The sequence below is a fragment of the Podarcis melisellensis genome (genome assembly GCF_964234715.1).
Source record: "Podarcis melisellensis genome assembly, chromosome: 10".
Taxonomy (NCBI): Eukaryota; Metazoa; Chordata; class Lepidosauria; order Squamata; family Lacertidae; genus Podarcis; species Podarcis melisellensis.
The window spans coordinates 54,476,027-54,500,610 of record NC_138542.1 but is presented as its reverse complement, the minus strand read 5'-3'; the positions used below and the strand labels follow the sequence as shown (position 1 = coordinate 54,500,610).

The following is a 24,584-nucleotide window of genomic DNA, read 5'->3' as shown; positions in this document are numbered from 1 at the left end:
TGCCCCCTGATGGGGTGCAAATGCACACACATGTACACAAATTGCACTTCTGCAAACCTCACGACTCACTCGAGGGTGCTGATTGCTCCCCCTCGTTTCTCAGTGGCCCCTTTTGGGCACCATTTCCAACAACCCTCTCCTCCCGAATTCCCTTTTAGAACTGAGCAAGGGCAGCCTCCTCACCCCTGATGGGTCATTTGTATTCTCAATATTAAAGATAGGGAACCGAGGCTGAGAGAAAGAATAATGGAAGGGAACAGATGGATTAAACATGAAGCTCACCGGATACTGTGAGGGGAAGCGCTGCTTTCTGATCAATTGCGATGGCTCGTGAATTCAAAGGAGACCACAGAGCTCATCATATAAGCGGCGCTTCAAAAAGCTGCTTTTGCTAAGCTGATAATAGAAGCAGTGGCCTCTTGTTCTGGCATTTTAATGACTGGCTGGATGAAAGGTCTCCAGGATCTCCTCTAAGGCAATAATTAACCTCAGGGGGGGAAATGGCCTCCCTGCAGATGACTGCTATTTATGTGTAGGGGTTCTATTTACGGGCAGAAGAATGACTTGATTCCCTGACACTGTGCATAGAAGTGGAAGTTGTTTGCATATATGCCATTGGACATCAGGCCTTTGGGCAGGGAGGTTGTTTTTCCTTCCATCATAATTTCCCTGTATCTGTGATAATGATGGCACAGTGGAGGAGAGAACAGCAGCGCTATACATTCAAAACACTATTATACCATGGTTCCCCTCCCCATTCTTCTTGCAATGGTAGTTTGCTAAGGGTACTGAGAGTTGTCAGGTGACCCTGTATTCCACTCACAGAACTACAATTCCCAGAATTCCCTGGGAAGAGGGTTGTCCATTGAACCCCTTAGGGAGTCAGTAGATAAACAGGCAGTGGCAGCAAGAAGGAGAGGGGAAAGAGCCAGGAGGTTTTGAGAGTCCACAGTGGGGACCTGAAATGGTGTGGGCCTTGGTAGGTACCCAACAATGTTGACTTTTGAAGTTGGCTCTGATATTGCCTTTGACTAAAAGCACCCAATGATACAACCAGTTCAATACTGTCTATGAAAGGGATGGGGAACATGAGGCCTTACCAATGTTGCTGGATTTCAACTCCAATCAGCCCCAGACAGTATGGCCAAGGGTCAAAGATGTTGGGAGCTGTAGTACAGTGATATGTGGAAGACCACATGTTCCCCATTCCTTGTCTATACTAACCAGTTCTTTAGGGCTTTGTGCTTGGTTTCTATCAGTCCTGCCTGGAGATGCTAAGAACTGAACCTGGGATCTTCCCTACATACAAAGCATATGCTCTACCACCCTGTGTGGCTGGCCAGTACAGTTGTACCTCTGGTTAGGAACTTAATTCATTCCAGAGGTCCGATCTTTACCTGAAACCGTTCTTAACCTAAGGTACCACTTTAGCTAATGGGGCCTCCCGCTGCTGCCGTGCTGCCGCTGCGCGATTTCTGTTCTCATCCTGAGGTAAAGTTCTTAACCTGAGGTACAACTTCTGGGTTAGAGGAGTCTGTAACCTGAAGCATTTGTAACCCGAGGTACCACTGTACATCATGCTGAATATTTGTCAATGTATGTAGCAGCAGAGGCACAGATGAATGGCTCAATGTGGGCAGAGAACAGACACACAAAGGCTCTTTCAGATCTTTCCCTGCAATTAGGGAAACAAGACGGCAGCGTTTTCTGTTCCTCCCCATATTTGTCTCGTGCAGCACTATTTCCATTCTGCTTCTGTTCATCTTCCACCAAAAACTACATCATTCATCATGCTGTCCACATAACTTACATAAATCAGATACATAAATTAGATGGTTATGTTGTCACAATGTAGTCTACCCCATTCATTTCAATGGAAAGGCAACACAATGTAAAAACGTAATCAATTGCATATCGTTTGGGGACTGAAAGCAACAACAGGAGCAAATCCTAATGTATTTTTAGACATGGAATGAATAAGTGAACACCAGTGATTTTCGCTCCCATTTCCACTTTTGTCAGAATTCTCCAGCATACCTACCTTCAACCAAGGATCATAAGAATAGGCCCTCTCAGAGGAAGCTTCATCCCATGGGAAATTCCACATTCCCTTGGGACTTGCGGAAAACCCATTTCCACAACATCCCCATGTTTCATCAAGCATGTGGGGATATTTGCGATGCACTCCTACCCACCCCTCACCCCATTCTTCCTTCTCAAAAGGGGCAAGAGGCAAGGAATGAAAGCAGTCAAACACTCTGGGCAGCATGCCTGACAAAGATCAATGCATGAACACCACACAGGCTCAGTGGCACTTAGCCCATTTAGATGCAAGCAAATTAAAAGAGAAGAAGAATTCAGCCTTCCTTGCTTCTCTATCACCTACAGCTGACTTATACCTCCTACAAAGAGACTTTGAAGTCTTGCAGAAGGAACTGGTCAGGCAGCTCCCAACAGAATGTAGAAGATGGCCTCTTAATATTTAAAATGCAGAAAGCACTGGCATATAGGCAGGGGAACAGCAGGGCTAGAACAATAAACCCAGTTGTCTATGAGGCCAAGTTTCTCATATGCATGGGGAAAGGCCAGAGCTCACTGGTAGAGCAGTCGCTTGCATGCAAGGTCCCTGGTGTCTCCAGGTAGGGCTTGGAATGTCTCTGCCTGAAACCACGGCTAGTCAGGGTAGACAATTCTGAGTTAGATGAAGTGTTGATGTGATGGTGACTCAGTATAAAGCAGATTCCTATGTTTTATAGTTTATCAAAATGTCATGCCAACCAGTCTTGGGGATCTGAACAGCATAAGCCTATAGATGTAAGCCCCACTATGGTCTTATTCTCAGGTTGTAAACTACCAGCATCTAGAGTTGGCACATTTAGGCATCTGCCAAGGACTCATACAGCCATAGGGGGAGGCACTGTCAAGAGCCCCCTGGACCTGATTCAGGAAGGAGAGAGGCTTACTTGGGAGGGGGGCATGGATGACCCTCCAAAACCAGGAACCAACATAGATTATTGTGCAGGTCTGATGTTGATGGTTTTGCCATGAAGTGCATCTCAACGCAGCTCCGGATATGTGAAAGAATACAGAGTTAGCTGTAAGGACTGAGGGAACCATGGCCAACATGGTCAAGGAAACTGAAGGACTCTGTGAGAGATGTGGCCCCAGTGAGCTCTTGACAACCAAAGTGAATGCTCCTTGAAAAACCTCTTTACCAGTCTTGTGCTTTCTTATAAATCACTGAGCATTCAAGGTTCCAAGAAAAACAATTCTGCATTCATTCCAACCTAGAAGATACCTGGTAGACAGTATAAACGGACGGTCCCTGACATTCAAAACAAATGTATCTCATAGACGATTCCACTGTTGAACTGTCTGGTCAGTGGGCAGCTATTCATCATAGCCACATATCAAAAGGAAGATGTGCACTTCTAATGCAGACCAAGGATGAGCCACAGTGCAAGTGCAGAGGCATCTGGAAGAGACCATCAATCACAATGCAACCATGTATCTTCAGATCAATGGCAGCGCCGTGGGCACTCACATGGCTCCACGGGATGCCAACACATTTGTGTATGACTTAGGACAGTGCTTTCAACTCCTGCCTCCAAATGTCTCTCCTTGGCCTGAGATAAAAATGTCATCAATGTATCCACTGGGACTTCAACCATTGTCATCCAGCCATCAACCTGGACCATTTCACAAAACAGGTGCACCATGCAACAGCACCCATTATCATCTTATATCAGAAGCCTATGAACCATTACATACACTCAGTTTCCAACCAGATCACACTATGAATTCCATCATCTACATGGGATGTGCACAGGTCCCCAGGTTTGCCTTGTATCTGAGCATTTAAAAAAAAAAAATCTGAACTGCTTCTCTGTGTCTTCTCTGCTTCAAGCTCTGTTTTGGGTCCCTCTCAAAAGTCTTGGGCAGTAACAGTTAGCAGGGGCAGGGCAGGGCAACACGGCTTACAAGGCTTCTGCCACCGCACCTGCACTGCACCAAACTTCCCATCGCCTCTCCCTTCCCCCCACACCCGCCGGTAACCCACAGCAGCCCCAGTATTGACAGTTCAGTCACAACCCACTGTGCAATTGCCATCACTACTGACCTTGAGTAATAGGCCACTTTTCACTTCCAGACAAGTCTCCAAATGGAAAACAGCAAGTCATCAGCAACAACAGGCCACAGAAGAGACACCAAAATACTTGGACCTGCTCCTTCAACAGACTCTGTCCACATTTCTACTTGGGCAACAGTATTACGCAACACAGGAGGTTCATTCAGCCATGTGATATATATAAGCTATCATCTTTGCCAGAAATAATCTTCCGTATTTTACATAGGCAAATTGGTCCATCCAATTTGAGGGGAATTCTAGTAGGACCATGCCTTGCACTATTTGTGAGTGATTGATCAAAGTCTGAAAGAGCCTCTTCTTGAAGAAGAGTTATCTCTCCACAGCAAAAAAGAAAAACAACAACAATTGACTGCTTTGTCTTCTTCTAACTAACTAGATCATAAGAACATAAGAGAAGCCCTTGTGTCTCAGCCCAATGGCCCATCTAATTCAGAATCCTGTTCTCACAGTGGCCAACCAGATGTCTATGGGAAGCTCACAAGCAGGAGACGAGTGCAGCAGCAATATCCCCACTTCTGTGATATTTCCCTCCTGTTTTGGCATCCTGCAAAGATAGAAAGTTATGGACCGAAAAATGCCTCAGGTAAATACATCCTCTCACATTTAACAGATGCAATGGAAAGTGGGGATGACACACTGAACTTGAAGGAGAGAACAAAATGAATTTACTGTCTGTGCCTGGTGGATAGCAGGCACGAGACTCAACTGATGTACTATTCACCTCCAAGCTGGTTTGAAGGAAAAGCAAGGGCACTGGTTTATTGGGAATGAGAGGGTGATTAAAAGGGCTCTGTCAAGAAATACAAACATAATGCAAGATTGATTGCAAATCTGTTAAACAACATCTAATTTCTTCACCACTACCCTCCACATGCCCCTTCCTCTCTTCATTACAAACTTGTCCCTCCAGGATTGTCTTCACACAGCAGATGGACTGTTTTTATTAGGGGTGTATTTTTCCCCCAATCACAAGATTTGGTTCAATCCCCACTTGAGCACTTAGAAAAAAATCAAGATTTAGTTCAAAGTGCTTCGGAGGCTGCCCAATACAGCTTGAGGTCTGCATCTGAATCCAGATTCAGAAAAATGAAGCTTCATACCTCCCCTGCTCACTGTTATGGGGAAATTTTCAAAATGGCTATAACTTTCCCTCTGTTTTTACAGAAGTAGATGAAATTTGCAAGCAAAGTAGCCCTTCCTAAGTGGATGGTTTTTATCAAGTTATAGACAAATGGCCCATCTTGCATGCATGTCAGTCACATCTGGATGCAACCCAACCTGTTTCTGTTCTGCTCAGGGTCTTTCCAGTTTGACTTCTTAATCAGGTCTGAAATTCTGTCATCCCCCACCCACCCACCATTGACTATAATGGGGAATCTAAAATTGCTTTTGTTCACTTTCATAGAAATGGGTGGAATTTGAAGGCAAATAATACCTTTCACAGTGGGTGAAGACAAATGAAAGGCAGATTTTAAACATTTCAGGCTTTATGTTTGTTTGCTTTTAAAAAACAACCCAGAAAGTCTGTAATAGTTGGATGCAATTTGCAGGCAGGGTTACCCCCTCTGAGTAGAAGGAGCTGGCAAATGGAATCCTCCTTAAAAGGTCCTGATTGCACTCGGGCCCCTAGGACACCCCTGCAAGGGTTACATTTTGTTAGGGGTGAGGTGGCATGATTCCTGGGGTCTGTAAATGCGGCAGTGCAGCGTAATTTGGGGCACTTGCCTTGCACTGCCGGACACCCGCTCTCCCTCCCTGATGTTTGGCAGTGTTGCTTTGGCCTTGCTCTAGATTGGGTCGCCTGTTGCCAAAAATTGGAAAAGCAGCAGTGTCCCAACTAAAACAGACTGGTTATCTAAAATGATGGACTACTTCCATATTGCCGAACTAACAGGGAGGATAAGAGGAGATATGGTACAAAAAGTGAATAAGTAGTGAGCTATCTTTAAGGAATACATAAAAATTTATGTGGAAAAAGTAGAATTTCTGACAGATATTGAGTGAATCCAGAAAATGATTAGAGTGAAAGGAGAGTAAAGTTAAGGTAAAAGAAGAGATTAAAGAAAGAATGAAATGTGTTTAAGCTAGTTGGAAAAATAAAGTAGCGTAACAAGAATGGCTGAAAGTTAAGTCACTTGGTGGGTGTCCGTATGGGGTAGGTGTATAGGTATGTTGATATGTATAGTATAGGTAGGTATTATATAGAGTAATGCAGGTATGTTTTATGTTATGAAAATTAGGTAGTGTGTTGTGTACGTGTATTGTGTAAATGTATATGTATGTGTTTTATATGAAAATAAATAAATAAATAAATAAATAAATAAATAAATAAATAAATGATTGGGTCGCCTGTTTGGAACAGGGGTTGGGTAGGAATTTTTCCATTTGGCAGATTGTCTATAGCCACTTGGTTTTCATCTACCCCCTCAGCAATCATCACAACTTGTAAGGTTTGGAGGTTAGGCATTGGCTTATTGGAATGTGGGGGAGGGGAGGTGCGGCCATGACCTGCCCCTCCAGGAATAGGGTACAGTGGTGCCTCGCAAGACGAAATTAATCCGTTCCGTGAGTCTCTTCGTCTTGCGGTTTTTCCATCTTACAAAGCACGGCTATTAGCGGCTTAGCGGCAATTAGCGGCTTAGCGGCTTAGCAGCTATTAACGGCTTAGCGGCTATTAGCGGCTTAGCGGCTTTAAGAAAAAGGAAAAAAACTCGCAAGAACTCGCAAGACGTTTCATCTTGCGAAGCAAGCCCATAGGGAAATTCGTCTAGCGAAGCGACGCAAAAACCGAAAAACCCTTTTGTCTTGCATGTTTTTCATTTTGCGAGGCATTCGTCTTGCGGGGCTCCACTGTATTCCGGTAAAGGAATCTGGGGTTCCTGGATCTTGTCCGAAGTCTGCTTGAGGGGCTAGGGCCATGCCAGGACCACAGGAACCCCGGGGTGAGCTTTGGTTGGTCTTCATCAATTTTGCTCCCTCGTTTGGTGTTTACCCTTTCAGACTACCAGCCAGAGAGGCGGTGAGTCATTTATAGTCTGTTGCCAATGCCTAAGCCAATACTGCTCACTTTTCTGTAATAAATAAAGTTGTGGCCTAAAATTTGCCCAATAACTTAAACTAAAATATGTGTCCGTGTGGGGTTATTTATTGGGGGGTCTTGGGGGCCTTGAAGTGCAACTTTCAGAATGATTGGTGCACTGGTGCTTCCAGATAGGCAGTCTATACTGTATGGGGTTGGGGAAAACAGAAATAACTTCTCAGTGTGTTTTGTGGACAGTCAGTCTAAAAACTGGTGACATGGAGGTGGTGTCCTGGGAAAGTGGGTAGTAATACAGCATCTTAAAAAGCAGAGACATCACCTTGCCAACAAAGGTCCGTATAGTTAAAGCTATAGTGCTCACTGGAAGGGCAGATCATGAAGCTGAGGCTCCAATACTTTGGCCACCTCATGGGAAGAGAAGACTCCCTGGAAGAGACCCTGATGCTGGGAAAGATGGAGGGCACAAGGAGAAGGGGACAACAGACAACGAGATGGTTGGACAGTGTTCTTGAAGCTACCAGCATGAGTTTGACCAAACTGCAGGAGACAGTGGAAGACAGGAGTGCCTGGCGTGCTCTGGTCCATGGGGTCATGAAGAGTCGGACACGATCAAATGACTAAACAACAACAACAATACAGCTGGCAGGGAACAACACCACTAGGAATTTCCTTAAAGGGTAAGGAGGGTAACTTAGGCAAGTGAGGATACAAAATCTGGATGGGGGAAACCTTAAGTAAAATATTAATAATACTGGGCAAAAAGAATTCAACCTAGTGAAATCACAGGTACCCTAAAACTGAAGAGGAGGAGGAAACTTGGAGCAAACTAAAACCCCTAGGGAAATAAAACATTTAGAAGTGAATTTAAAAACAGCAAACAGACACACGCAGAAGCAGTGGGTGGGAAACTCAAGAGAAGTTTGCACAAAGCTAAAGCAAATGAAGATAAAGCAAATCATTAAAGTAGGTGTTGTTTGTTGGAAGACGGGGGATTAGAATAAAGAGAAACAAATAAATCGCACAAAAAGCTGTGCAACTGAATAGAGGGAGAGAGAAATGGAATGGCCCTACACTGAGGTCTCATAAATGCTTGCAAAACAACAAGCAAACCAACGCAAACCGGGCAGGAAGAAAAGAGAGGAAAATAGTGGAATAGAAAGCAAATCAACTGAAGCAGTGATTTGTTTAAGCATTCACAAGGAAGCAGAAAGTGATTGGGAGGGAGGCCAATAGTCCATTACTCTTCTGCATGCCATCGTACCCCAGGCTAGAGTCACAGAAGACCAATGAGCACATGAAAAGCAAATCTCTTCATATCCCTCCCCCAAAATCCCTGTGATTGGAGTGCAGTGGGAAAGCAATTCTATGTCATTAAAACTTGGACCAGACCATCAAAGTGAAACTCCCCCAAACCGGAAATAGTGACCTGGATTGAGAACTTTACCTTGGTCTAAGAACGGAATCCGAATGGTGGAAGGGCACCAGCAGCGGGAGGCCTCAGTTTAAGAACTGTTTCGGTTGAAGAACGGACTTCCGGAATGGATTAAGTTCATAAACCAAGGTACCACTGTATCTGTACTTCATTTGAATTGATTTTATTATGTGCTGTTATTTGTAAACAGTATGTGTGCTTTTTTTGCAATGGTAATCACTGTTGTGGCATCACCTCTTTCTCGCTGCCATTGGCAGACATTTGGTGCTGGCCTCTCTGGCATTTTGACTTAGGTCTTGGCGCCTCGTATTTTACTGCCAAAAGACAGATAGATAGTTTTTTAAAACATTTTTTTATATCTGTAACTGTTTCATATGTGTTTTTGTTATATTGTGAATCACATTGGGATACTTCATGAGAAGTGATACATTAATACAATAATAGTAATAGTAATAGTAATAGGTGCCACTTACATGCACCTCCAATAGTTATAGCCAATTCCTTTATTGACATGAAGTTTTGCTCCTTTGTTCAAACAAGTGAAATCCATCTATTGAAGAGCCAGCTGAATTGTGCTTGGCCTCATTCATCACCAGTGAAATTGTCAGCAAAGCTATAAATGAAGGCTCTTTCTTCCCAGAGATGATGCATGAAGCAGAGGACTCAAATTTGCATTTGAAGAGCTGGCAATTAGAAAGATTACTTTTTTTGGACTAAGTACATTCAATGGGGAAGCTAGGGAAGAAGAATATGGAATTTTCTGTAGGGTCCTTTTATAGAGTTATTTTGGTATGTTTTTCCCCCATGGGACAAAGCTGCTCATTGCTTCTTCCCACACCTCATCCATGAATACTGGTGTTGCAGAGCGAGGAGGCAAACACCTGAGAATCGTGGAATTATAAAACTGGAAGGTTCCTTGAAGATCATCTAGTTGAATCCCTTCCTCGGTGCTGGGTCTTCAATGCAAGATGAAACTTAGGCCAGTCTTCACACTTATACACACACACACACCAATCAGACAGTGAAGAATCAGCACTGTTTATTAACTACTCATTATTTTCTTAACCACTTGTTAAGAAAGAGCCAGTGAGACATGTCATGTTGAGAGGGCTGAAGGCAGAAAAATATCCACAGAGAATGCCATATTCATCTGCAACACATATCCTTTATGAGGAATCTGTCTCTGGAGGTTTGCCAGCCTGCCCTCGGTGGGAGCTCTGAACAATGGTCACGCAACTGGGCAGCGGTTTAATGAAGTGAGCTCTTCAGGTCACCAACCGACTGGTGCCAATCCAGAAAACCTTGTTGCAATACACAGAGTTGGAAATGAAGCCCCTTTGTTTCCTATGAACATGGGGGTTCCTTTTCCTAATGGGCATCTCTAGAGAGATGCTGAAAGATAATCAGCAAGTTGATGAACTTCCCTGGAACAAAGAAAGGATGAAACAGGCCGGTGGCGGGGAAGAGAAGCAGTCTTCCCGACTGCTGTGCTGTTGCATTGTACAGAAATAAGGGGGTTAATTGCAATCCGTTCACTGCTGACATGTGCACTAAACATACTTGGTTCAACACGAAAATTTGCCCTATAAAACAATCCAGGTTTGCTCTCATTTTCGCCATCGCGCTCTTTGATAAAAGAGCTACTGCTGACAACTCAACAACGGAGCATTAGCTTTGGCTGAGAAAATCACAAAAGGAAGTATTAAAGGCCTAATGGGAGGAATCCCAGTTGTGTGCTAAAACATGATATCAGTTCTGTTATGGGGAAAGCACAAACACACATATCTAGGACAACCAGTGAAGTACAGAATAGCAGATAGAAGCCTAGGCTAGGAAGCCTGGAAACACATCCTAGGTCAGGGTAAGTCCCCATAAGCAGTCATGCTCTCTTATCCCTGACCACTGGCTAAGCTGCCTGGGGATGATGGGAGTTGTAGTCCAAGAATATGTGGGCGCCAAGGGTTGAAGGACACTGCACTTGCTCATGCATAAAATAATGTGCCTTGGTCAAATGATCTCTCAAGCTTAACCCACCCGAAACACTTGCTGTGATAGCACCATGGAAGCCTGGAGTGGCTGAACTAGACCACTGGTTGATATAACTCACTACTGCCTTGTCCAGGGGCAACATCATGCCCTCCTAGATGTTGTTGGGTTGCAGCAGTGTGGTGTTCTCCTAGATGGGCTGCTGTCCCACACTGATGAAGCCCATCCACCCCTCACTTCCCTCTATAGCACATGCAGAATCCACCTTCTTGACATTTGGACCCCCTATTGGTCTCCTCCACTTAATCCACCAGAGCCTGTTTTTGCATGCAGGGGAAGTCCCTAACTCAAAGAGTGTTTGAGACCCATCGGCTACCCTCGCCTGGTTTAGCCAACCAGTCAAAGCTGTCCTGGGGTATAGCCACTGTTGCATGCTGACAACTTCTAGGAGCCACAGGTGAGAGCTGAGTGCATGGTGGGGACCAAAGATGGACAATGTACCCCAGAAGGAGCACAACGTGTCCCCCACCAGAGGTACTACACATCCCCTAACTTCCCATAAACCCCATAGACTACTGTACAAAGGTAAAATTCACATTTGTTTCTCCATCCATCTTTGCTCCACCCAGCACCAGGGTGTGGCCCTCAGCAGGCTGCCTGGAAGAGAATGTGGTCCTCAGGCTGAAAAAGGTCCCCACCTCTGCCTTTCATTTTTCCCCATTTCTGTGAAACCGAGGCAGTTGCTTAATGTATCCCCAGCTGATTAGCTGCATCACCAAAGACAATGCCTTCGAAACTGTGTGCGAGCAAGCGGCCTGAATATTCAAACCAAAAATCCTCAGGAAGCTCCTAAAAATACAAATTAATCCTCTGGGGGCTCTCTTGGCCGAGACATATTGCTTCTCGCAGCTCATGAATTCATTAGTCCAAAAGAGGAAACGTGTCTCCTGGCACCAAGGGGTTAACAGGGAAGCTCCAGTAATTAAATTAACGGTAATAAGGAGCTCCCCAGTGCACAGTCTGGTAAATATCAAACCTATTTCTCTTCCAGGGTAAAATACGATCCAGAGATACACTGGAATGCTCTCCTCCTGCGGGGCTACACCTTCCACGGTCTCAAATGTGTACACAGAAGGGGCAGGCATTTGCCTCCCGATTCCACAATTACTACTGTGAAAAATTTATAGTAACGCCTCAATATGGACCCATCAAGTCAAATGCAGAGTACAGTAAGATTGTCTTATGCAGGACTTCGCTTCCAAGGGTTCCATATATAGAGGGGAAATGCATTTTCGGAAGCCCTTAGAACTTAACCCCTAAATAAGCATCCTGGGACTTCCGGAACCAGCGCACCGGCTCCAGAAACCCAGGATGCTCTCATGAGATCTCATAGCAGCATCCGAGTTCCCATGCAATCTCGCAGGAGGATCCCAGCCAGATCCCATGAGAGTAAAGACCCAAAAGCTTAAAAGCTTTTCTTACACCTGCAAAATCTGGTGCAAAAAGAGCTCTCTGACTTGCTTCCTGATCAAGGTTGCCTCCTCATGCTGGCTCTATATTTAACTTGCGGGATTCCAACCAGCCAGCCTTCAGCCATTAAATGTGCAAGTTAAATGTGCAAAAGATTCCATTGTACTGCATTGGAGCCTGCCACTTGCCACACACATGCAACCACGTGTCTGTTCACTTGCAAGAGGCAACTTAAATACAATCAGGGGGTTTATCAGTTTCCTAATGGACTAGTTTGCATACCTGGTGTACTAGGAACATGGGAAGCTGCCTTATACCTAGTCAGATCATTAATCCATCTTGATCAGTGTTGTCTATACTAGCCGTCCACAGCTTAATGGTCACCAGATCTTCTTGGGGCTACAACTCCCACAGTTTCTGAGCATTTTGTTGGCAGTCATGCCCATTTTCTGGGGCTACAGCAGGAGTGGGGAACAGGAGTGGGGATCCACCAGATGTTATTGAACTACAGCTCCCATCATCCCTGACAATTGGCTATGCTAGCTGCTGCTGATGCTGGGGGGTGAAGTCCCACGACACCTGGAGGACTGCAGAGGGAAATCAGGGTGCCTTTCAGGACTGCCTTCTCACAGGAGACAGATGACTCGTGCCTCCGCAAAATGGGTGTCTTTGGGGCCGCACTCTTGTGGGAACCAAAACAGGTCTTTCAGGATCCAGTCAGAAGCCAGGATGGTTTTTGTAATTGCAGGATGTCCCACTTGAAGTGGGACGGTTGAGGGATATGTAGCAAGCCCGACTGGTCTTAGACAAAAAACCTACAACGTGTGACAAACCAAAACAGAAATGCAACCCAACATCCAAGCATGGTAGCCCAACAGGAGCTTCATAACCTGCCTGGTTTTGATGCCTTTCCTGGGAGCTGTCAAGCTTGTGATGGGCCACCATAAATCGCTTGTGGCCACCCCTCAGCCTGGAGGGCCATGAGGAGATTTCACCCCTCCCATTCCAAGAATCTGCTGATGTTCTCTGCTGATTCTCCAGAGAGGAGGGGGCGGTTTCTGCTCTCTACTTATTCCGCTCCAGCCTCACATCAAAGAGAGAGAGAGAGACTGAGTATTAGAGAGAGATTGTGTGTATAGATAAGGTTGCTGCTAAGAGCAGCTGCAGACACTCAGTGCAGTTCAGCATTCTCGTTTAGACCTCATTTAGCTCTGTACATAGTTGTGTATTATAGTTGTAGATAGAATAAAGAAGATATTCTACAGAGCTGCTCTCCGAGTCGTTTATGCTCTGATATACTATGCTGTACTCTGCTGTGCGATGACTGTCTTCTTGTTGGAGTGAATCCGGTGCTCACAACTCTAAGCTGTGAGTCCACAGCACTTTGACCAGTTCCTGTGCAGAAGGTGGTCTCTGGAAGTGCTACCCAGCTCGCCTAGCCCAGTTGGGGCTGAAGTGTGTGAGTCTAGTTGGTGGCACTGGCTCAAGGGCGATGCTGACAGGCCACAAGCCTTTTTACAATGATGCTCACATACTATTTCATTGATATCTCCTATCTGCTCCCCGTAAGCCTCTAAGGGTGAGAGGAGTGTGCTGTGTGGTTGTTGCAAAACAATTTTTTAATTGTCACAGCTTTGCTACCTTCTCATTGAGGGAGTTCTCTTGAGTTGTGAATATGCACAAACAGGGTGCAGGGCCCAGGTCATTTCCCATCGGCCCAAAACATTTGGCAACCCCGAACCTAAGCAAAATATTGCCCTCACCACATTAGAAACCATGCACCGGGCTCAAAATAATGCAGAGCTGCCCAACTTATGACCCACCTTGTCAAATGAAGCCCATTAGCCACCTATTAAGGCCTATTGGGATCTTGCCTTGTTTTTGCAGTCCGAAGCAGGCAATAAAAAAGGAAAAGGAAAGAAGGTTTAACGAGTCCCCAGTGGCCACCCAAACATGGCTGGTGGGCTTCCTTTTCAGTTGGGTGGGTGACTAGTTGCACAGGCCTGAAATAACAAAGTATGCCTACCTTTCTCATCTCTTTCCTTTCAAAGGAAAATCTTTGCAACATCTGATATTCCTGAGTGAGAGTTAAAAGTTCCTTACAACCAAAGAAAAGTACAAATTGTTCTCTTCGCTGGCAGGAGATAGTCTGTTTAGATGGGAGGCTAATTACCATGGAAATTAAATCAGCCATGGAAACCTCTCGCCTTCTGTACTCGTCAGACAAGATACAATCTGGCCCACTAAGATTCTCCAGAAAGGAGGAGGGCGGCTTCCTTTGCAGTCCAGCTCAGGGTACCGAGGGCATTCTCTGGGACCTGGTGCAGTATCTGTGTATCCTTCTTGTCCACTCTCAATGCAATATCCCTGGAACTTAAAGAAGAGATTCTTTGGAAAGATTCACACCAACTTATTTTTCGCTTGGTGACTGGAGGATCGCAGGCAAAGACTGGACTGTTTACCAGTATGTAAAATGAAGGCTTCCTGGTCTGCTTCTTCCTGCCTCCCACCCCACCTTCCTCAGCCCCATAGCCTGCATAGACACAGGCACGCACACCAAAAGCCTCAGCCAGCACACCCAGTGGTCAGGGATGCCAATCCTTTTGAGCCAGTGAGCCCATCTGGATTTTGAAACAGTGCACAAGTGAAATGGCTACCATTTGTGTGCCATAACACACAATTGCTCTAATCATAAACACTGATGAACATAAAAAGCCGGAGCTACTAACCAGAATAGTCCAAATATCGAATAATCCACGACCAACAGATTGCCACAAACTTATGATAACCCCATGACACTCTCACATGCGCTGCTCTTAATAACAGATGTCACATTTTACAGTAATTATAAATTTTATAAATAAACCTCACCATTTGAAAAAGCCACATGAAAATGACTCATGGACGCCCTTCACTGTTGAAATGTAAGATGAGGGCATGATTTGACAGGCATTCATTCATAACCTTTTACTTCCAGCGAGCAAAGTACCCCATTCAGAGCAGATGACAACCAGCTGGCATGAGACAAAGATTGGGTTCTGACATTGATTTCAGATGTGGCCAAGTGGCTTTTATCTGCCATCCACCAAACCTTTAATATTAGCTCTGATGTAATCTCAATCTTCCTTGCCGCTTTCAGCACAACTCCTGCATATTTACTCAGAAGTAATCCCCACTTGGTATACAGTGGGGCTTACACCTTGGGGACTAGGATTTTCAGCCTTTCATACTTTGCTACCTGTTCTTTCATAGATATGTATATTTAGAAGGCGATGGGAAATATCTCTGCCAGGGAGCTGCCTGCTGGAAACCTGTTGCCAATCAGAGAAGACGATATTGGGCTAGGTGGATAATAGTCTGACTTGGTATATGGGAGCTTGTTGCATGTTCCTGTTCTGGGATTGTGGATTAATTGAAATGAGATTTGCAGAAGCCCCCTGAGAAATTTATTTAGAGTTATCTAAATTCTTTTTATCTAACTCAGCATCCTTGAATGCTTTGCCCAAGCAGGAGCCTCCAAATTTCTCTTGGAATTTCACCTTAAAACTGGGGTGGAGAACCTGTGGGCTACCCAGATGTTGTTGGACTCCAACTCCCATCAGCCCCATCCAGCATGGCCAATGGGCAGGGATGAAGTATGACCAGTGGCCGGGGAACCATAGACCTACAGCAGCTGCAAGTCCCTCATTTCTGCTTTAATCAAATAAATAAATAAATTGGGGTTAGCTTTCTAAAATACAGCAGTCTTTCTCATGATGTAAAAATGTGGTACACACTTAATTGCTGCAGTTAATTATTCTTGATGCTTTGATAATTTGTGGCTGACCATTCATTGTCATCATTGCTGTTTGTTTTAATATTTCGGTTGGGATTTAAGGATTGCTGGTCATCTTGTGGAGTTTCAAAGCGAAAGGCATGGTAAAACTTATTGAACTTCCTTATCTGGCAGAGGGGGGGGTCTATCCCAGATAAGGGAGTTCAAGAAGATGATTAAACAGTGATTAACCAAAGAAAGCAGCATTTTAAACCTGTCCAGGGCTGTCCAGATCTGTGGCATGTATAATTAGTATCTCCCCCATTACTGTTTTTTATATTTTTAAAATATAAAAATAGCCTTTTTAGAAATCATCTGCAATCATACCCCAATGGCTAATAGCATTGTATATAGGTAGAACCAAGTGTAAAGCAATTACTGAACTGTAAAATGAATTAAAATAAACTGCTGACAGCCCTGAAGTATAATGGGCTCTCAGTAGTGCCAGAACACTAAATGAAATCACAGTGGCATTTGAACAATAACAGGGAACAAATTCAATGGGGAATCATTTGTGCGCTGCTAGAATGGAGCATGTGGCAAGAGTAATAGGGGAAGAAGGTGTATTCTTACGTAGTGAGCCAGCACAGCACGTTGGATCCGGGCTTAGCCTTGTTTAGAATAGAGCCACTGAAATCAATGAGACTTCGGTCAGATATAAGATCATAAGAAGAGGCCAAAGACCCATGCAGTAGAACATTCTGCTCCAACAGTGGCCAGCCAGACCCCTATGAGAAGCTCACATGCTCCCCCCACTCATGTTGCCTAGCAACTGATATCCAGTGTCATATTGCCTCCAAAGTTGGAGACAGAACTAAGCAATCGTGATAGCTTTACCCATTGTGAATTTGCCAGGCCATTTGCCTACCACTACGCCTGCTTCTTGGGAGAAAAGCAATGACAAACCTAGATAGCATCTTAAAAAGCAGAGACATCACCTTGCCAACAAAGGTCCGTATAGTTAAAGCTATGGTTTTCCCAGTAGTGATGTATGGAAGTGAGAACTGAATCATAAGGAAGGCTGATCGTAGAAGAATTGATGCTTTTGAATTATGGTGCTGGAGGAGACTCTTGAGAGTCCCATGGACTGCAAACCTATCCATTTTTAAGGAAATCAGCCCTGAGTGCTCACTGGAAGGACAGATCCTGAAGCTGAGGCTCCAGTACTTTGGCCACCTCATGAGAAGAGAAGACTCCCTGGGAAAGACCCTGATGTTGGGAAAGATGGAGGGCACAAGGAGAAGGGGACGACAGAGGACGAGATGGTTGGATAGTGTTCTCGAAGCTACCAGCATGAGTTTGACCAAACTGTGGGAGGCAGTGGAAGACAGGAGTGCCTGGCGTGCTCTGGTCCATGGGGTCACAGAGAGTCGGACACAACTAAATGACTAAACAACAACAACAAATTGCATCTCTGTCACTATGAACTGGACCAAGGAACCATCCACTTTATGGAATTTGTTTCAGCTGTAGAGATGAGTCCAAAAGGCCAGAAAGAGAGCAATGAGCTACCTCTTCATTATTCTAGCTTGTTCTGCCAAAGGGGTGTCAATACAGACATAAATCCTATGAACCCATCAAGCATGGGGTGGGCACATGAGGATTGGGTTTGTGGAGGTATCTGATGCAGCATCCATTGTGTCCATACTCGGGGTTCATTTTGTGGCTCAAGGGAACTGTGAAGGCTTGACTGCGGGCAGCAGTCTGTGGTGAGCCAGGAACTGTGGATAAGTTCCAGTTGTCAGGAATGAAGTCAGGACCAAAAGGCAAACCAGCAAGCAAGGCTGAGGAGTAAGTCAGAAGTAAAAGTCAAGAGCAAGTTAGAGCCAAAACACAAGCCAGGAGGCAGGAAGAAGGGAGAAATCAGAACTAAAACCAAACCAAAGTATACAGGAAGAAAGGGAAGGGAAACAGGGCCGGCCGAAATATTAGGCAGAGAGAAGCAGCCACCTCAGGCAGCAGATTATGGGGTGTGTGAAGGATGCTACTATTGTCCCTCCACAAGCCCTCAGGGTATTCAAATCTGTTGCAGGTCAAAGCTGTGGGTGTCACATAGCCCGACTTATGTCTGCTAAGCTAGCCTTCGTTCTTTGGGATAGTGGAGGATCATGCCACTGTTGGAGTAAGCTTCAACTATCAGTCTAGGCAGCTTCTGTACATGGAATTGTGGGGGAGACATCTTGTCTTCAGCCAGCCTTGAGGAGGGGCATCAGCAGAGGTCACCCAACAACAGAACAACCAGTCTAGCCAAATGTCCTATTTAACATAAGACACTTCTTTATCTGAAGGCTTGTCCAGTCCATCTCCAATCTAAAGAACCCTGAGAAGAGAGAGCAATGGCCCAGAATTCCCCACTAGGGTGAAATATATTCTATTTTTATTTCTATTATAATGAACAGCTCTATATTTGCATATATGCATATACTATGCAGATTTGTTCAAAACTCTGTCTTCTTCTTTTTTGAGGATACAGTTCCCCCACTCTCTTTTTATGGTGTGAGTGACCGCTCTAAGAAAAACCCACACCCACGCCTATTTGAAGGTAGATCTGTATGTTCCTGCAAACCCATAAGCAAAATCTGACCGGATTTGTTACAGCAGTGCCTGCAAGATAGATTATCCACTTAACACCCTGGGGCTGAGAGTAAATATCAAAAGCATCCATGAAGAAAGGGGTCATGTGCACAGGTTTGTTTGTTTTTTTAAAAAAATTCAAACCTCTGCTCTGTGTGTGTGTGAATGCTGTGAAATTAGATGACCCCACCCAAAATAATTGTGTTCTTTGTTGTCTTCTGTAGCATTTCCAAATTGTATTGCCACAACAATATATGTAGGATGAGAAAACGCTTAGGAGAGTTGTGTGGGGTTGCTGTGAAGAAGCTATCAGAGGAAGGCTGTCAGGGCAGGATTTATCCATTTTCATTTTATTTATATTTCAATGCAGACCTTACTTTTCTGCCCACAAAGCCTTCAATGTCAAGGAAAGAACTTGACAAGGAATCAATAACATTAAACAAAATGCAACACCAAGAGCGGAAACACAGGGAAAAAGCAGGAATTTTTTAAAGATCAATTTTCGGCATCAAGGGTGAGAATACGAGAGTGAACTTCAGGTGCTGAAGTGCCCCTTTTCTTACAACAATTGCCCCAATCCAACAAGGGGGACACTAATGCATATGGATTAATTTGGGGGTTGGACTCACTGAACCTGAGGTTGGCTCCCAGTTTTAATTTTCTATGGAAAAGAAGGGTATCAACCAAAAGAGGTGGAGAGCCAAGGCTTGTATTTACAGTGGTACCTTGAGTTACAAACACCTCAGGTTACAAACGCTTCAGGTTACAAACTCCACTAACCTGGAAGAGTTACCTCGAGTTGAGAACTTTGCCCCAGGATGAGAATGGAAATTGTGTGCTGGCGGCACAGCAGCAGCAAGAGGCCCCATTAGCAAAAGCACGCCTCTAGTTATGAACAGTTTCAGGTTAAGAATGGACCTCCGGAACGAATTAAGTTCATAACTAGAGGTACCACTGTATTTTTTTTTTAATTATGGATCATATCGTTTGCAATGAACAACAGCAGGGTGCCAATAAAATTGTTGCTGCCCCCTTTTCCGAGGATTTGCCTGGGCGATTTATCAGCCTTCAAGCTGGCACACTGGAATTAAGATGCCGAATTATCATTAACATGAACAGAGGCCAAGGAGTGTTCGGAATATTAATTGCATCTCTCCAGAGTATGTACTTAAACGTGAGCACAAATATTCTCTTGCAAATATTATGTCACCATCATGTGCCTTGAGGCACTAACAGCAATTCCTCCAACAGAGGTGCAATGAACAAAACCTCTGGTGAACCCTTTCCTGAGCTGAAACCACTGGGAGCAGGGTTGGGTCCCTATGGGAACGTTCCATGTGTCTTCCCCAAATCTTCTTTTCTCCGATTTTTAAAATGCAAGTCTCTGATCGGGGTGGGGGAGGAATTCAATTCAATTCACATTTAAAGGCGAACTCACATAAATCACACTTTCTTTCGAAAATACGCAGACCAAAATACAGCCCTCTTCCAAAATTTGCATTTCTCTGAATTTTGCAATGCAGAGCCATGTAAATGTGTACAAAAATGCATATTCTTTGGGTGGGGGGAATGTGCATGGAGTTGCACGCATTGTTGAAAAAAGTGTGTTACATTAAGAGACATTCCTATGTAAAAGTGACTATATTAAGAAAAATTGTATGCAAAAAGTTGTACATTAGGAGAAAAACTGATGATTTTTTAGGAGGACTTTAAAAAGCTATGGTTTTCCCAGTAGTGATGTATGGAAGTGAGAGCTGGACCATAAAGAAGGCTGATCGTCGAAGAATTGATGCTTTTGAATTATGGTGCTGGAGGAGACTCTTGAGAGTCCCATGGACTGCAAGAAGATGAAACCTCTCCATTCTTAAGGAAATCAGCCCTGAGTGCTCACTGGAAGGGCAGATCATGAAGCTGAGGCGTCAGTACTTTGACCACCTCATGAGAAGAGAAGACTCCCTGGAAAAGACCCTGATGTTGGGAAAGATGGAGGGCACAAGGAGAAGAGGACGACAGAGGATGAGATGGTTGGATAGTGTCTTCGAAGCTACCAGCATGAGTTTGACCAAACTGCGGGAGGCAGTGCAAGACAGGAGTGCCTGGCGTGCTCTGGTCCATGGGGTCACGAAGAGTTGGACATGACTAAACGACTAAACAACAACAACAAAAATAATAATAATTCGCAAACAGATGTGGAAATGCGGAGACTGAAATTCAGATTGGTAAAATGAGAAGACCATAAGTGTCAGATTTGCCCATTCATATCTCTGATCCCAGGATGGGGAACCTATGGTGTTTTAGTGTAGCGACACCTGCACTTCGGAACTCCCTGCCTATTGATATCAGGCAGGTGCCTTCAATGTACTCTTTTCAGTGCCTGATAAAAGCATTTTCTTTTCGAGAAGCCCATCCAAAATTCAGGTGTGTTTTTATGTTATTGCTGGTTTTAGTTTTCTGAACATTTTAAATAGCTTTATTATTTTATTCTTTTTGTAAACCCCTTTGATTTGTTTGTTTGTTTTTTACCATCAAGTGGTACATGAATTTTATGAAATAAAAAAATAAAATAAGGTATTTCTGGACTACAACTCCCATCATTTAAAAAAATTGTATGATAATTCAAACTAAACTAAAGGAGAAACAAAACAATATGACAAAATCAAACCATGCAAAATGTCACAGTCAGAGGAAAACAGGAAAAGTGTATGTGTATGTGTGCAAGTGAGAGAGAGAAAAAACAAATGCATGAACACACCTTAAACTCCCATCATCTCCACAGATGGTTGGTCAGTCTGGATGGAGCTGGCAGAAGTTAGAGTCCGACACAGGAGATTTGTGGAGATTTAATTGAAACCCCAGAGGCATCATTTTAGCCAATGGATCCAGAATAAGGGAAGCCCCTCCTACCTTCCAAATCTCAGGTCAATGAGTGCAAAGCTAGCGAGACGACTGACAAATACGAAGCACTTATTCTAAAATACCTCTTTCCGAGGCAGCCTTGGAATGGCGGAGGCTGACAGGATGAATGAGGCACTTAGTTCTACATGCCAATTGAGAAGGAAAATGGGGACAGAGGCAGATGCATTTTATGATTTTTAAATGCGGAAGAGAACAGCAACCACAAAATTACTGTGGTGTGTGCTACCCCAGCTGTGAATTATTAAAATAAAATAAAATAAAGCTCTGTGCTGGCTGCAGGCTGAAGTATTTCAAGATAATTCCCAAGTACAAATTTGGAAATCTAAAAATACTCCCTCCAACTTTAATTACAATAATAATAATCATCATCCCTGGAGCAGGCAGTGTTACACCCCTTGTATATAATATGTATCTAATATTGCTTCTCTTCTTCTTTTTCTTTGTTTCTCCATGCTGGGGGAACCAGTGTGCCCTCCAGATTTTGCTGGACTACAGAGCCCATCATTCCTGACCACTGGCTGAGGCTGATAAGAATTGAAGTGAAGCATCATCTAGATCAGGGGTTGCCCCTACTGCCCACTAGTGGGCATTTCAGGATTATAGGGGGGCAGTAGGGGGTTCTATGGCACAAGCTGAATCCTCCTTCCATCGAGCACTGGTGGGCAGTAAGGAAATTTTACCATCAAGAAAGATGCATTAGTGGGCGGTAGGTATAAAAAGGTTGACTACCCCTGATCTAGAGGGTCTCAGCTTCTTCATCCCTGGCCTACAGCATCCATTAAGTAATGTGCCTGAGAGAGGAGGAGAAGCAATCATCTATAACCCCTCTCAACCTTGCTGAAACATCAGCAGAGTAAGGCCGCTGAATATCCTCATTATCAGGACAATAAGATGTTCACATTCCAACTAGTCTGTTGGGTCTCTCAAATAGTCTGTTGCCTCTCACAGGCAAGAATCACTGCAGCTGCCAATGAGGTAGCTGACCTATTCAAGGAGGCAACAGGAAATTTCCATAGAGCTGCCCTCTGAAGTCTTGCCAAAAGCATTCTAAAGAAAGAGAAGGTTATTTGCGTGCGACGTTTACTGAAACATAGGAAGCAAACTTATACCGAGTCAGACATTGATCCACCTAGCCCTGTTCTGTCCAAACTGGCCATTGCCAACTCTCTAGAGCAGCGGTTCCCAAACTTTTGCGGGCCACCACCCCCACTTGGTTCCATAAACACATCCCCAGTTGAAGAGCAGTCTGCACAACCCACTCAGAAAGATAGCAACACTAAGATATCCTTCATTATATCTGAAGGAGCGTCTCCACCCCCATCGTTCTACCCGGACACTGAGGTCCAGCACCGAAGGCCTTCTGGCGGTTCCCTCATTGCGAGAAGTGAACCAGGGAACCAGGCAGAGGGCCTTCTCGGTAGTGGCACCCGCCCTGTGGAACACCCTGCTACCAGATGTCAGAGAGAACAACAACTACCAGATTTTTAGAAGACATCTGAAGGCAGCCCCGTTTAGGGAAGCTTTTAATGTTTGATGCATTCCTGAATTTTAATATTTTGTTGGAAGCTGCCCAAAGTGGCTGGGGAAACCCAACCAGATGGGTGGGGTATAAATAAATTATTATTATTATTATTATTATTATTATTATTATTATTATTATTATTAAATAGTTAACAACTAATGGCACATTTATTCAAAATTTGATCATAGAATCATAGACTGTAGAGTTGGAAGGGAGCCTAATGATCATCTAGTCCAACCCCGTGCACCTGCAACCTTGGTGCTGTTATCAGCACCATGCTCTAACCAGCTGAGCTATCATAGGTTGGGGAGGGATCAAAACTGCTTAGTTTAATCAAGTCAACAAACTGATGAACTTGATCCAGCCACACTGGCTATTCAAATTCTGGTGGTCCTTTACACCTCTAGCGCCCCCTGCCACCCCCTTGCCTCTTAGCATGCCCCCTAGATACTGCACACTTTGAACCACTGCTCTAGGGTATGGAGCAGAAGACATCTCGAGCCCTACCTGGAGATGCCAGGGATTGAACCTGGGACCTTCTGCATGCAATGCAGATGCTCTAGCCACTGAGCCACAGCCCTGTGTTTCATCTTCCGCAGCTTCTACATAAGCAGGGCCTGAGATGAGCTTGCCACACAATTCCTCCAGAGTGCTGAGCAATCACTGTTGCCCTACTCCCCGCAACCATCCACTTGCCGGCAGCACTGAGTGTACCTTCAACCAGCGTTATTGTTTTGTCTTTCTGACAAAATGAAGAGATTGATTTCTATCGATCCTCGGAGAAAGTCTGGGGGTTTTTTTGTTCAGCCTTTCCCGCTGCTACTCTTGGTTGTGCCTCGACGCTGAGAGACAAGCAAGCTGAAAAGTAAATTAAAGGAAAGAAAAGGGAGCAACAAGGGGCCGGCTTGTGCCAACTGCTTCCTCCTTCACTGGGTGATAAAAGGACCAAAAATGCTCTTCTGGTTGTACTTTCAAGATGCTGCTGTTGATTCGGAATATCTGGACAAGTCCATGTGTCATTCGTAGGGATGGGGGGATTTCACCATTTAAAACCAAACCTAAGACATTAGCAATGCATTCTATTAGGAGAAATTGCTTGCAATAGTATGTACATTAGTTAAATTGGCATATGGAAATGTGTTTATTAAGAGAAATACACAATAAAATGCTAGCGAATTTTCATGTGAATTTTGTTTAAATAATAATAATAATGATAATAATGTCCAATTGCTGAAAATGTGGAGGATTGAATTTAAGACTGAAAAAGAGAAAAACTAAGAGAACCAAATTAGACAGATCCTTCCAACCCATGCCATTCATTTTAGGTACTCCACCTGAGAGAATATCTCATGGTCTCAAGATGGACAAACCTGTCCATTTCACTTTTCTAATCTTACATTTCCCCCCCCACACACACACACACATTTCCACAGCAGGTTGCATTTTTAAAATAAAAATTCATCCGTGTTTTCATGCAATCCCCCCCCCCCCGCATATCCGCTTTTTGCATGCAGTTTTGATTAATATCCACGTTTTTGCAAGCAATATTCCTGATGGAAGGCATTTCTATGTGATTTTCACTAATTTATGCCATTTTATGCAAACTTTCGCCTAAGTTACGGCTTTTTTGCACACATTATCTGGTTGGGAGAACTGCATTGCAAAATTCAGAATACTGCA

At 44.2% G+C, this 24,584-nt stretch overlaps 1 protein-coding gene across 2 annotated transcripts in view; it reads right to left on the bottom strand.

The window, feature by feature from the left end:
• TMEM178B (transmembrane protein 178B) overlaps nucleotides 1-24,584 on the bottom strand; it is a 265,596-nt gene that overhangs the window by 157,206 nt on the left and 83,806 nt on the right. The gene's annotated exons all lie outside the window — the stretch shown is intronic.